We start from the raw sequence: 12,312 nt of genomic DNA on the forward strand, positions 1-12,312 counted from the left end.
TTGCACAGAGATATCCATTGGTTTCGTGAACGGAAACCACTTTGCTGAGGTATACCCATAATTCAATTACTATGTTGTTATTAACCAACAATAATGTATAACTTTGTTTTGTTGTTGTTTTGTAGTTGTTTATGGAGCGGGACCACCCTATTCCTCCAATAACGAGCAATTGGTGAAGGTATTGCTACAGTTGTGCTGCGGGATGGGAGAGTCCATATGATAAATGAATTACTCATTTCAAGGAAATCGTGAATAAAAATGTTGCTACAAAAGAAACATATGAGAATGAGACCATTGACATTGATTGAGAAGTTTGTCCATGTTAAATTGATGTTAGTTTCAACTTCATTGATTGGCTTTTTTTTTTTTTTTTTTTTTTTTGTCGTAGTAGTTGAGTGATAGTGTTTCTTTGAGTTATTTGGACAGAAATAATTTCTTTTATTACTTATTTGATTTATCGCGTTGTTGTGGCAGCCAATTCTTGTTTGTGTTATATCCAGTAAGTGTTCAGCTTTGTATTTTCAAACACTTGCCGATATATTTTTTGGGGTTATTTTTTCCATTGCTTGGTTTTCCATTACAATCTGTCACTATGAACTGTTTAATAATTTATTCTTGGGTATCTCTTTATGATATCTAATTTTTGCTATCAAATTTGGATCAGCCATAAGCTCATTTAAGAACCAAAAGCAACATTCATGCCAATGTAACTTCTGCTTGATTAGCAAAAAAAATAATATATAAAGGAACAATATATATTAAGGTATTAATATAAAATATACGAATTAAAACATCCAAAAACCGTATTTTGAAGTATTACAATACAATGTTGAAATGCCAACAAGTAATGTTAGTTATGTTCCTAGAGTGTTTGGTTTCAAGATCCAAAAAACAGGATGATGTTGGAGTTCGAAGTTGCCTTTGGGACTGAATTTCCTGGCTGCTGATTGGGATCGAAGCTCCTTTCAATAAGAATTCCCCATTCTGTCTCCTGCATCATCAACCATCTCAGTTTAAACATGGAAAACAAGATATATACTGTTTGAAGTATCCATGGAGTTTTCACAATGATAAATCAACTAAGTCATGTCAAAAAAAAAAATTACAAATGAGAGCAAAATGAATTGAGATTTACCAGTTCAATGGAAGACTCTGTTTGTGCTCCTTAATAGGGCCCCCATTTTTAAAAGAAGCTTATTTTGTTTTGGCAAAGGTCCACCTTCTTGATTCTATATTTGGAACTGATTTTAAATGTAAATAATATTAACAGTGGGTCAAGATTTGTTTGAGTTTGGGGAAAAAAATAGATATCTCCCTCAACTTGAATTCAAATAGAGCTCATTTTATGTCACAATTTAGGTGACACATACAACTACATATTGGAAAAATTCCACAGCAGTTCACTAAAAACTCCCTTGAAATGGCATCCAAGAAGATTCTATGAAGCAGTATATATGTTAAGAGTACACTATCAACTTGAGTGAACAAACTAGTTGATGAATACATTCATGCAACTAGATAATTAATTGAACCACTACTGTATTCTTTCTACAAACAAATTGGCCACATTACAGTAACTATGATGTAACTTAAATCGTATGAACTGTAAAAAGGAACTTAGGTGCCTATAAGCACAAGCTTTCCATATTTTGATGCATGAAAATAGCAGGCAAAATCAGAAAAAAAAAAAAATTCAAGAAACAAGAAAGTAAAAGGAAGAGGACAAGTATATCTCTTCTAATTGATTGTCCTATTTGGAGTAAATTTTCAAGCAGGTACGCCTAGGGCTGCAAATGAACCGAGCTGTTCATGAACAAGCTCGGGTCGGCTCGTTAAGGGCTCGGGTCGGCTCGTTTAGTAAACGAGTTGAGCTCGAGCTCGAATATTAGGCTCGTTTAGTAAACGAGCCGAGCTCGAGCTCACATATGTTCGGCTCGTTAAGTTCGGCTCGTTTATCTTTATTTAAATTATATGATAAATATATTATTTATATATTAAATAATATATAAATACATTATTTGTATATTAAAAATATATAAATATATATATAAATAATAATATAAATACATTTTTTATATATTAAATAATATAAATAATATTTTTTATTTAAATATTTATATTTAAATAATATAAATAATATTAAAAAAAATTATCGAACTGAGCCGAGCTGAACTCGAGTTTCATTAAAATTAACGAGCCGAGCCGAGCTCGAGCCCAGTTCCTTGTCGAGCTGAGCTCGAGCTCAATAAACGAGCTCAATAAGTAAACGAACCGAGCTCGAGCACAGCAAAGCTCGACGGTTCATTTGCAGCGCTAGGTACGCCAAAAGAGAGTTGCATAACAAAAAGAAACAATAAGCCACCAAGAAGACAAGGATTTTATGTAAAAAAAAAAAAAAAAATGATAAAATGAAACAAAATATTAAAATGATTAATTACAAACTAATATATAAATTTGAATGCAACAAAAATTGATAGATAAACTTAATCTCAATGGAAATTGCGAGAAACTAGATGTGCATTTTTTTTTTAAACCTTAACCATTGAAATCCAAAAGGTTGGCATCATATAGAAAGGTGTCATAGCATATAGGTCTTAGAAAAAAATAAAAATAAAAAAATAACAAGACCAAAAAAAAAAAATTTAATTAAATTAAAATTAAAAATGATTAAAAGTGCAGCAGCAAACAGAATCTCCTATTACATATTTAACATAAATAGAAACCTAGGCTGTTTGGTTTTTATATTGAAATTAATACTTCTATTGTTGCAACTTGGAGAAGCTATAATGCTATTTATATGATTGTGAAAATTGAAAGATTTAACATTATAATGGGACATGTGAAAAATACATAAATTAATAATTATATTTTGATTTTTATATGAATGCTTACATCCTCTTTGATGGAAATATTATCTTAATTATCACTTTCCTCCATTGTTTGATTGATTAAACTTTCTTCTAGGGTTTATGATTTCAAAATAATAAAAAACAATGATGTTAATAATAATGGTGAGTTTTGGTAAGGTGGATTGGCGTTTTGGAGTGCAAAAGAAGAAGCAGAAGAAGACAAACTAATTTTGATCTCTTGGGGAAGAAGATGCAGAGATTTGACTAGGAATAATGGATTGGGGTGTACCATGAGGGAAAAAAAATTTTAATTTTAGGGTTTAATATAGGTTGTCCTTATTAGTAAATTCACATTAGAATATAATAATAATTAAAACTTATAAATTTAAATTGGGTGTACTAAGATATTTTTTGAGTTCAAATAAAATGCCCCTAAGTAGACCCAATAAATATCAAACCTCCAACAAGCCCAGACTAGAATCTTGGGTTAATTTCATTTTATACCTAAACTACATCACTTTTTCTATTCATTTTTAAACTAATAATTAAATCTATCTAGGTTTTAAATTTTTTTATTTCAGTTCTTATAGTCGAATTGAAGATGATTATATAAATCAGTAAATGTTAAAACCTAATTTGATAGTGGAAAAGGTGATTTCAAAATTTGAACAATTCATCCATAATTACAACAAATTAATGTTTGAGAGAAAAAAAAATTAGAAGAAAAATATATATTTTCAGGACTAATTTTTTTTTTTACAAAAAAAAATGTCATTATTATATTTTTTACGATAAAACTAAAAAAAAAAAATGAACACTCTTTATCTACTTTTAAAAATGAAATTAATCTTAACAAACAGGAAATGATCATTTAAACAAAAGTCCAGCAATTATTCTCTTTCTTTCTTTTACTACTGATTTTGAAATAAATCTCAGTGTATGAACACTTTTTGTCTATTTTTTTACTTTTTAAAATCTGTGTGAATAAGTAGAAAATAGAGACAGGCAATTTCCATCAACCAACCCACATGTCGGGTCGAGAGACCCATTCCCACCACCATATTGCAATTTTATGAAAAGACTTTCTACAAAGTCTTATATTTTTTAAAATTCTTTTATTATTAATTTCAAATCCAATGTGCTGCACATTGAAACATCAAAAGACACCTTTCACTTTCTTCCTTTGTGGATGGGATAGCTTTCTACTTCTCCCAATAACTTTCATGTTCTACCGGATTGTTGCTCTTTTTTTTTCTTTTTGTTTCTTTTTTTTTCTCCTTTCGTTTTCATTTTTTTTTGGGTCAATTTTTTTCCAGCTTAACTTTCCTATTTTTTAAATTAAAAAAATATGTAAATACACAAATTTGTTCTCATTTTCAAAATTTGAAAGTGGACAGATAGACACGTATAACTATCTATCATCCAAATTTTTAATGTAAAAGTAATTTAAAAGTACAAAAATAGACATATTTGTCTCTATTTACAATATGCAAGTTATTTATGTCATTTGTGAGTTTAATTATCACAAATGGCATAACTCAATACTATGAGAATCATAATTAAAGAAAAAAAATTAAATTATAGCTAAACATCACATGATGTATATAACCAAACAACTCTTGAACCATAACCAAAATAATGACATTACCAACATCACAATGTGTCATAAGTAACAACACAATAGATCATAACTAAAGACACAAAAATTATAACCAAAGGTGCATATATATTTGTCCCTAGCACAACAAAAAAATTCACTTATAGCAGCGACCAAAACTACCTCTAAAAACAGGAAAAAGATCGCTAAAAACTAGAATACCTTTACCTACGATTGAAATAGCGGCGGCCAAACCACCGCAATAGCCCTATTGGCATAGCCTTATAGTGACGTTTTTGACAAACGCTAGTATAATTATTTTTATTGCGACGGTTGATGTAGCAATGGTTATAAATGTCGCTATATCTTAAATTTAACCATTACTTGATGACTTTATAGCGATGGGTTGATTGCTACTATATCCTTCGTTTTTGCGACGTGTTGTGAACCACTGCTATATTTTGACTCTATTCCATCAGTTTTACAATGTCGCTATAGCCATAGATTTTTTTTTTCTTCTAAATTTTATTTGCAGTAACAGTTATTAATTGCGGTTATAAGGTATATATACTATTCAATTACCAATAATATATAGTTTGAAATTTTCAATGGTTTGCTAACCATTAATTGTTGTATCTCACTTATCCCTACTCACATTATATATCTATAAAAGCACTATTTTATTCTAATGGCTCAATTCTCAATAAAGATGGCAATTTGAACCGGCCCGATAGGGATCCGATCTCCCAACCCCGATTAGAATGGATTTTCCCTGAAAATTATCCCCCATAGGGCTAGGGATGGTATTGAAAATTGAATCCCCAATGGTTTTCGGGCCGGGGACGGGGATAGGTTCTCCCGGCCCTGGCCCTGCCCCGAATAATTCCCTAAATATTCTCCATATATATATATGTGTGTGTGTGTGTGTGTGTGAGTCTGTGTCTCTCTCACTCACATTCATTTCTTCCAACCTCTCTCTCGTTCTCTCGCTCTCTCTCTCCACAGCTGTTCCTCATGGTGTCGGCGTCCGCGTCCGCGGCGGCTCCTCCGTTGTCCTCCTCTTTCTCCTCCCATCACCGCCGATCTCCCTCCTCCTCCACTGTCTTTATAACGATCCCGGTTATCTTTTTTCTGTTCTGTTGTGTATGCATTATACCATTATTGATTGAACATCGTATGTGATGAAGTGTTGAGATACATTATATATGTATGCTTGCTCGGGAGGAGGTAGTTATGTGTTCATATACTTTAACACATTGCTTGTATCTTGATGGTTTGTGTATATGTGTTATACATGTTGAATATGCCCTGTTGTGTTGGATTGGTGGTGTTATACCTTGCGCTAAGAATCAGAGGTACCGTGACCTTCCAGCTAGCGCCTGGAGAACTGACTGCGCTGAGAATATAAGGCACCATACCCTTCCAGCTAGCGCCTGGTAAACTGGCATGTTGTTGTGATAGGTGTATCTTTGGCTTACTACGCACATAGCTAGTAGAGCAAAGCTTTGTTGTTGATATTTCAGTGTGTCTGGGAATATCATGGATTGTGTCAGTTACAATTTTGGAGGGCCGAGTTGCCTCATTGTTTTATCTTATGCATGTTGGTGAGTTGTTATCCCCCTTTTTATAACGGTGCATGCATAGATTTGATTGTATCGGGAAGAAGCCAAAATGTCATCTTTGTCTTTTGGAAAGTGTAAAGGGGAAAAGACTTTTTTTAAAGGAAAATATATATTTAAAAAGGGCATATCTGTGTATGTTTGGAGAATGGAAGAGAGTAGTGGGTTTAGTGAAATTATTTCCTAAGGTATTGTTAATGTTATGAAAGATTGGGAACAGGGATTAAAGAAAAGAAAAGGAAAGAGGAATCGCCTATGGCGTTGATTGAAATGGTTGTTTTCAAGAAAAGTTCAGACTTATGATATTTTGTATAAATTGTCACATTACTATTCTAGTATGAGATTGGGTGTTCATGATCATAGCTATCTGTATGTTGTTATTGTTGAGGGCCATGTTGAGATCCCTACTGGACTATATGTTCATCCTACGTTGTTGAATCTTTTTCAGGTGTTGAGCTGAACGTGTTGCAAGATTTGGATTTTCTTATTTGTTGGCCACGGGGCCTCTCTTGTATTGGCGGAATGCCATATGTGTAAAAAGGGTTGCACCCTTCTTCTTGATTCATTAATGATGTAAGCCCAAGGGCAATTTATTTGTTATACTCATGATGTATTTATTTGCATACGAATGAGAGCAATGTTATTCACTTCTAAGAGTTGAATATACGAGTTTATTTCCGCACATTATCTCTGAAATGGAACTAAGTAAATGAAATTGGTAATTCTTCGAGTAAAATAAATGTGGGGCGTGACAACTTGCTGTAGACACCCCATTTTTGACCGTCCTCAAGACTTGGACGTCACCGTTTGAACACTCGGTGATTATCCATGTTTGTGTTCGTTTGGAGTTCCCGGAGGCCTCGGCTCGCGCGCCTTGTCTCAGGATCTCCGAACTTGACTGTTTAGTGTCTGGTTTCACACCAAACACTTGTGTTTTGCCTTTGAGAGGCAGGGTAGGGCTTGTAGACCATCCCCACCCACCACCGGCAGTGGCTAGAGGCCACCGGCTGGTTTTTGCTGCCACCGGCAATGTATATTGCGGGCCGGCACTATTTGTTGCCGGTCAGCACTATTTAGTGCCGGTCGACACTCTTTTTTGCCAAGATGGCATTTTTGGCCGGCTGACTACTGTGCATCTGCTTTTGCAGATATTTTAAGACAGCTGTCTTGCTTTTTGCTCCCCTCCATACACGTGTATGGAGGGATCTCCCTCTTATGAAGCTTGTCTTGTAAGCTTTACAAGACAAGAAGTGCCATATAGAGAGAGGCTTGTCTCTTAGCTTGAGGAGGTTAGACACTTAAGATATTTTGAGAGGTTAGACAGCCATTGTTAGGGTTTGAGTTCTAGGGTTAGGGTTAGATACACACTCTATCTCTCTTTCCCTCTCTTTTGTGCTCTTGTGTGTGTTTTAGTCCATACTATTGCACACAAGCACCTAGTGTTTCACCTTCCTCTTGGAACTGAGGTTCTAAGGGACTGATTTTGAGGTTTTGAAGCTGATTTCAAGCCAAGGAGGGCCATTGGAGCATCATTGTTGAAGAAGGCTTCAAGGGTAAGAATCTCACTCCTTTTTACCCCATTTTTGCATTGTATTTCTACCTATCTTAAATTCGTTTTTAAGCTTAGTGTATAATACAAAAAAGTTCTGTTTTTAGACCCTCTTGGTTGTTTGTTAAGTGTGTTTTGTGTTTTGGGTAAGTTTGAATACCCTTAGGCCTTGAAAGGCCTCATTTTGTGCCCTTTTGTGTGAACTCCGGGATTTTGGTGTTGGGGTCTCTTCACCACTGAAATCTTGAGGGATTTCAGTGGTGAAGGTGATGCCTTGAAGTCCCAAGAAGGAGAGGGCCACCCCCTCTCCTTGTTGTCCTTGAAAAGGGCATGTTTTGGCCTCTTGAGAGAGCATTATGTTTGAGGGTGTATTGACCATGACTTGGCTGCTTTTTATGCTTAATATGTCATGTTATGCCTCTGTTTTTACTTGGTTTTGGAACTCCATGCATACTTAGCATAGTTGCCATGTAATGCCTTTTTATGCCTTAACATGTCTTAGGTTGTGTGCCTTTGTTTCTAGCATGTTTTAGGCTTACATTTGTGAAGATTTTGTGCTTATCTTGACATGTTTTAGGTCTGTCTATAAGTGTTTGGGTTGAGTTTGGCATGCTTGATATAGCTCCTTTGTATTTGGGCTTGTTGGCCTTGAGCATATGAATGTATAGCATGACATCTTTGCATGGATTTGGTGATTTGGGGTCACCTTATATGTTATTTCAGTCCCATTTTCATGCCTATGTGTTTGCCTTGAATGCATTTTCAATGCCTCATAAGCTTGTGTAGCAATGCTCCATGTTTTGGTGTTTATGCATGCCTTTGTTTTTGAGTCATTTAGATGCCATCTAAGTGGTCCTTAGTCCTTGTATTAATGTCCCAAAACTCTGTTTTTGGTCAATGAGTTCATGCCATGTTTGGTCTTGCTAAGTGTAGTTCAATACTCTATTGGTTTGCTTTGAGCATTTGGGCCATTTGTTGCATGCTTGGCTTGATTTATTGCTTGGTTTGGCACCATGTTTTAGCATGATTTCAATGCTTATGTTTCATGCTACGTGTCCATGATTACCCCCTTTCAAATGTGTTTGAGAGTTATTCAATTTGTGCTTAAGTGTTGGCCCTCAATTATGTGTATGTGTGTATGTATTTAGCCTCCATTTTTGGGCATTTTGGCTACTATTTTGGGCCCTATTAGAGCTGCCCAAATCATGTTTAAGACCACCTTTTTATTGGTTAGCATTGCCTCATGTTTGCTTGTATGCTTGCATAGGTTTGTTGCCATGACATGTTGCATCCTTAGCTTGCATGCCTAGGTTGCATTGCATTTTGCATGCATGCTTTGTTCCTTGACTTAGTGATAGGAATTGGGCCTTGTTTGGTTTGATTTGGTTTGCATGCATTTGAAATCAAAGTTGCATACTTGGTTCTTTGGGCCATCATGCATGGAAATGCGTGATTGGTGGTCCGAGAATCGAGGCACATGCCCCTTTGAGTCATTATCATGATAAGGGACATGGTTGGTGCATATATGCCTTGAATTGTGCTGCTATGCTTTGCCTTGCCCTCTGTTGCTGTCATTTGCAGATTCTGCAGGAACACTCTGCCGACCGGCAGTGTAAGGTGCCGACCGGCAAAAATTTCTCTGCCGACAGCTTCATTTTGTGCCGATGGCCACACACCACTGCCGGTGGTAATTCCACCCAGCCGGTGGTACTCCCCAGTGTCCAGGGATGCAGTCCTGAGGTTTTGACAGCCTCCAGAGGAGTGAAGGAAGGAAAACAGAGGCAGCCTATGCATGGCAGCGCGTTTCCCGAGGTGTTTTTTCTGTTTTCTTAGTTTTAGTTAATTTGCTTAGTTGATTAGGCAATTTGTAATTATTAATTAGCTTGCGTAGTTAATTAATCTATAATATTTATTTGGTCCCTCCGAGTGAGGGTAAACATGTAATAAGTGTGCGTGAGTGTGTGTATGTCTTCCAACCTCACGTCTTTCTTCCCTTTTATTTACCTGCTTATGATGGTAGATTAGGGCACGTTTAAATTAGCATATCTTATGCTATGCATGTGTGCATCCATACATTTGTATTACATGCATTAGGTTCGGTACATCACGCTAACTGCATTTGTACTTCAATTCAAAAATTGAATATGTGATAGTTGATCGCATTTCATATGCCATGCTTAGGTTAGCCGAGCCTATCTAATTGCATCCTGTATGTGTTGCATTAGGCAATTTAACATGAACTAGGACACGCATGTTTGCTAACTAGTTTACTGTTTTGGCACGGAGTACAATGTAAGTATTTTCGCTTTAGCATCTCGCATGCGTGTGAATGTTAACATGACAGTATGCTTGCCATGCGGCTAAATGCTTATGTGAGATTAAATTGTTTGAATGCCTGTGGGTGAAGGTTGGATTGTTTGAGTTGGAAAAACTCATTGAAATCCGTGTTTTTAGCCTACTTGTGAGTAGCAAATTCCAAAGTGCTTCTCAAAACAAACGGATATGCGATGCTTATTTCCAAATTAGGCAATCTAGTCTATACTTGTTTGCTGTGCGCATAACATAGTAATTCTAGGCTAATAAATGGAATAAGAACACATAACGTTTTCAAAATTGGATATCATGGTTAGTAGAGGCCGGTCTTCGGACCGGGCGAAAGGGGGTGCTCATAGCTGACCTTTCCCGATCGTACCCAAGCTCCCGAGCCGAGACAACTCCGGTGATGACGGGCATGTGGCCTTCGGCACCGAGTCAGGGTTTCCTAAATTTCCCCATTTTAAAAATATTTAGGTGGCGACTCTGTATCTGGCAAAGCAGTCCATGTTTGGCACTACTTTTTCAAAAATCTGTTTCTCAAAACGATTTGCCAGATTTGGACTCTTTGGTTCAGATTAAGAACCGCGACAACAAAAATCGCGAGTCCGAACTGTAGTAGTAAGCGAGGGCCCCCTCCGCGGGCGCGTGCTACACTTGGTATCAGAGCGAGCCGGGTTTGAATACTTTGGGCTCGTGGGAAGTGGTTTTTACCACAGTGGGTTTATTACGTATAGTGAGGACGTTGTATATAGATATCATGAAAGTTAGGACTTATGTGTTGCATTTATGTGAGCATGGGATTCAGTCTCTCGGATAGTATTCATAGACGGTGAACTTGCTTTGAGGTCCTCTCGGAAACACGCCTGATCAACGTGGTTTCTGATAGGAATTCCTTGAGAGTTCCGGGATGAGTGGCTATCTTTGTGGACTTGATTCGATTATGTGTTTATATGTTTAGATGATTATATGCAATAGAGGTGTATATTTTGAGACTAAGTGTGTCTTGTGACCTTTTGGCGGTAGTGTGTGCCTCGGAGAAGGCTATTGTGTTATGCACTAAGTGTAATTTATTTTGTGCTTCATAGGATGTCTACACGAGGAGGTAGAGGACGGTTGAGTAGTAGGAGTCTCGGTAGGGACACAGCAGCTCCTTTAGCACCTGTCGTTGCAGCATCGGCTGTCGGCGAGGACGTCGCCCGTGAGATTGTGAGAGCAGTGCAAGACGCCCTAGCTCGCACTGAGGGCGGCAGCGGGCATGCTCTCAAGCTTACTAAAGAGTTTTTCCGCTCCGACCCACCAGAGTTTGTGGGGGAGGCTAAACCGTTGGAGGCAGAGAGTTGGTTGAAGTAGATTACCAAGACTCTTGATATGCTCAAAGTCGAAGAGGAGAAGTTGAGGGTTTCTTTGGCGACTTTTCAATTGAAGGGCGATGCGAGTTATTGGTGGAAGTATGCTAAGAATACCGTAGGTAGCACGTGGGTTGCTTTTACCAAGGCCTTTTAGGCCAAGTATTTCCCTCCTTCTGCTCGGGAAAGGTTGAGGGATCAGTTTTTGGAGTTGCGTCAGGATGATACTCCTGTGGCACAGTTTGAGATGCGGTTTACAAGTTTGTCAAGGTCTGCCCCAGAGTTGGTGGCAACAGAGGAGCATCGTTGTTGTGAGTTTGAAAGGCGGTTGTGTTTCGATATTCGGGAGAAGGTAGCTGGATCCTTTTGGAAGGATTATTATAATTTAGTCGAGGCAGCGGCCCATGTGGAGGCCATGGTTGTGAGTGATGGTCGGGATAGGGAAGAGACCATCTTGGTAAGTCCTTCAGTTCCTAAGCGCTCTAGGCTCAGTAAGGGGTGGAGGCGGAAACACGCTCAGTCAGGGGCTAATTCATTTCCTTCGCCAGGGGTTTCGGACTCATCAGTTGGGGGTTCCGGGAAGGTGCAGGTTTTAGACCAGCCTCAGAGTAGGGGGTCTGGTGGTTGTTTTGTTTGTGGTCAGCTGGGCCATGGTAGACATTTCTGTCCTTTGCGTGTAAATTCTTCAGGTGTTTCAAAACCTAGTCAGACTCAGTTGTACCCGTCCAGTCAAGGGCATTATCGGTACCAGAAACGGGCAGGCCAGGCTTCGGGAGCCTCGCGAGGGGCGACTTATTAGTTAGTCCTATGGTATTACCCTGGAGGGGAAATTTTTGTGTTATTGGCCGGTGGTGTATTATATGAATCATTTTGTTGTTGACCGGTGTGCTGTTGGATGCTGAGGCACCATGTTTATGTATCTCTTATGTATGCATGTTGTCGTTTGTTTAACTCTCATGTATTGGGGAGTATGTGTGGAATCTCGAATCCTCTTTTTCCTATTGAGGAGTTGTTAAAGGGATCAATGATCCTGATG

This window comes from Camellia sinensis, chromosome 7 (genome assembly GCF_055761805.1).
Source record: "Camellia sinensis isolate YWXY chromosome 7, ASM5576180v1, whole genome shotgun sequence".
Lineage (NCBI taxonomy): Eukaryota > Viridiplantae > Streptophyta > Magnoliopsida > Ericales > Theaceae > Camellia > Camellia sinensis.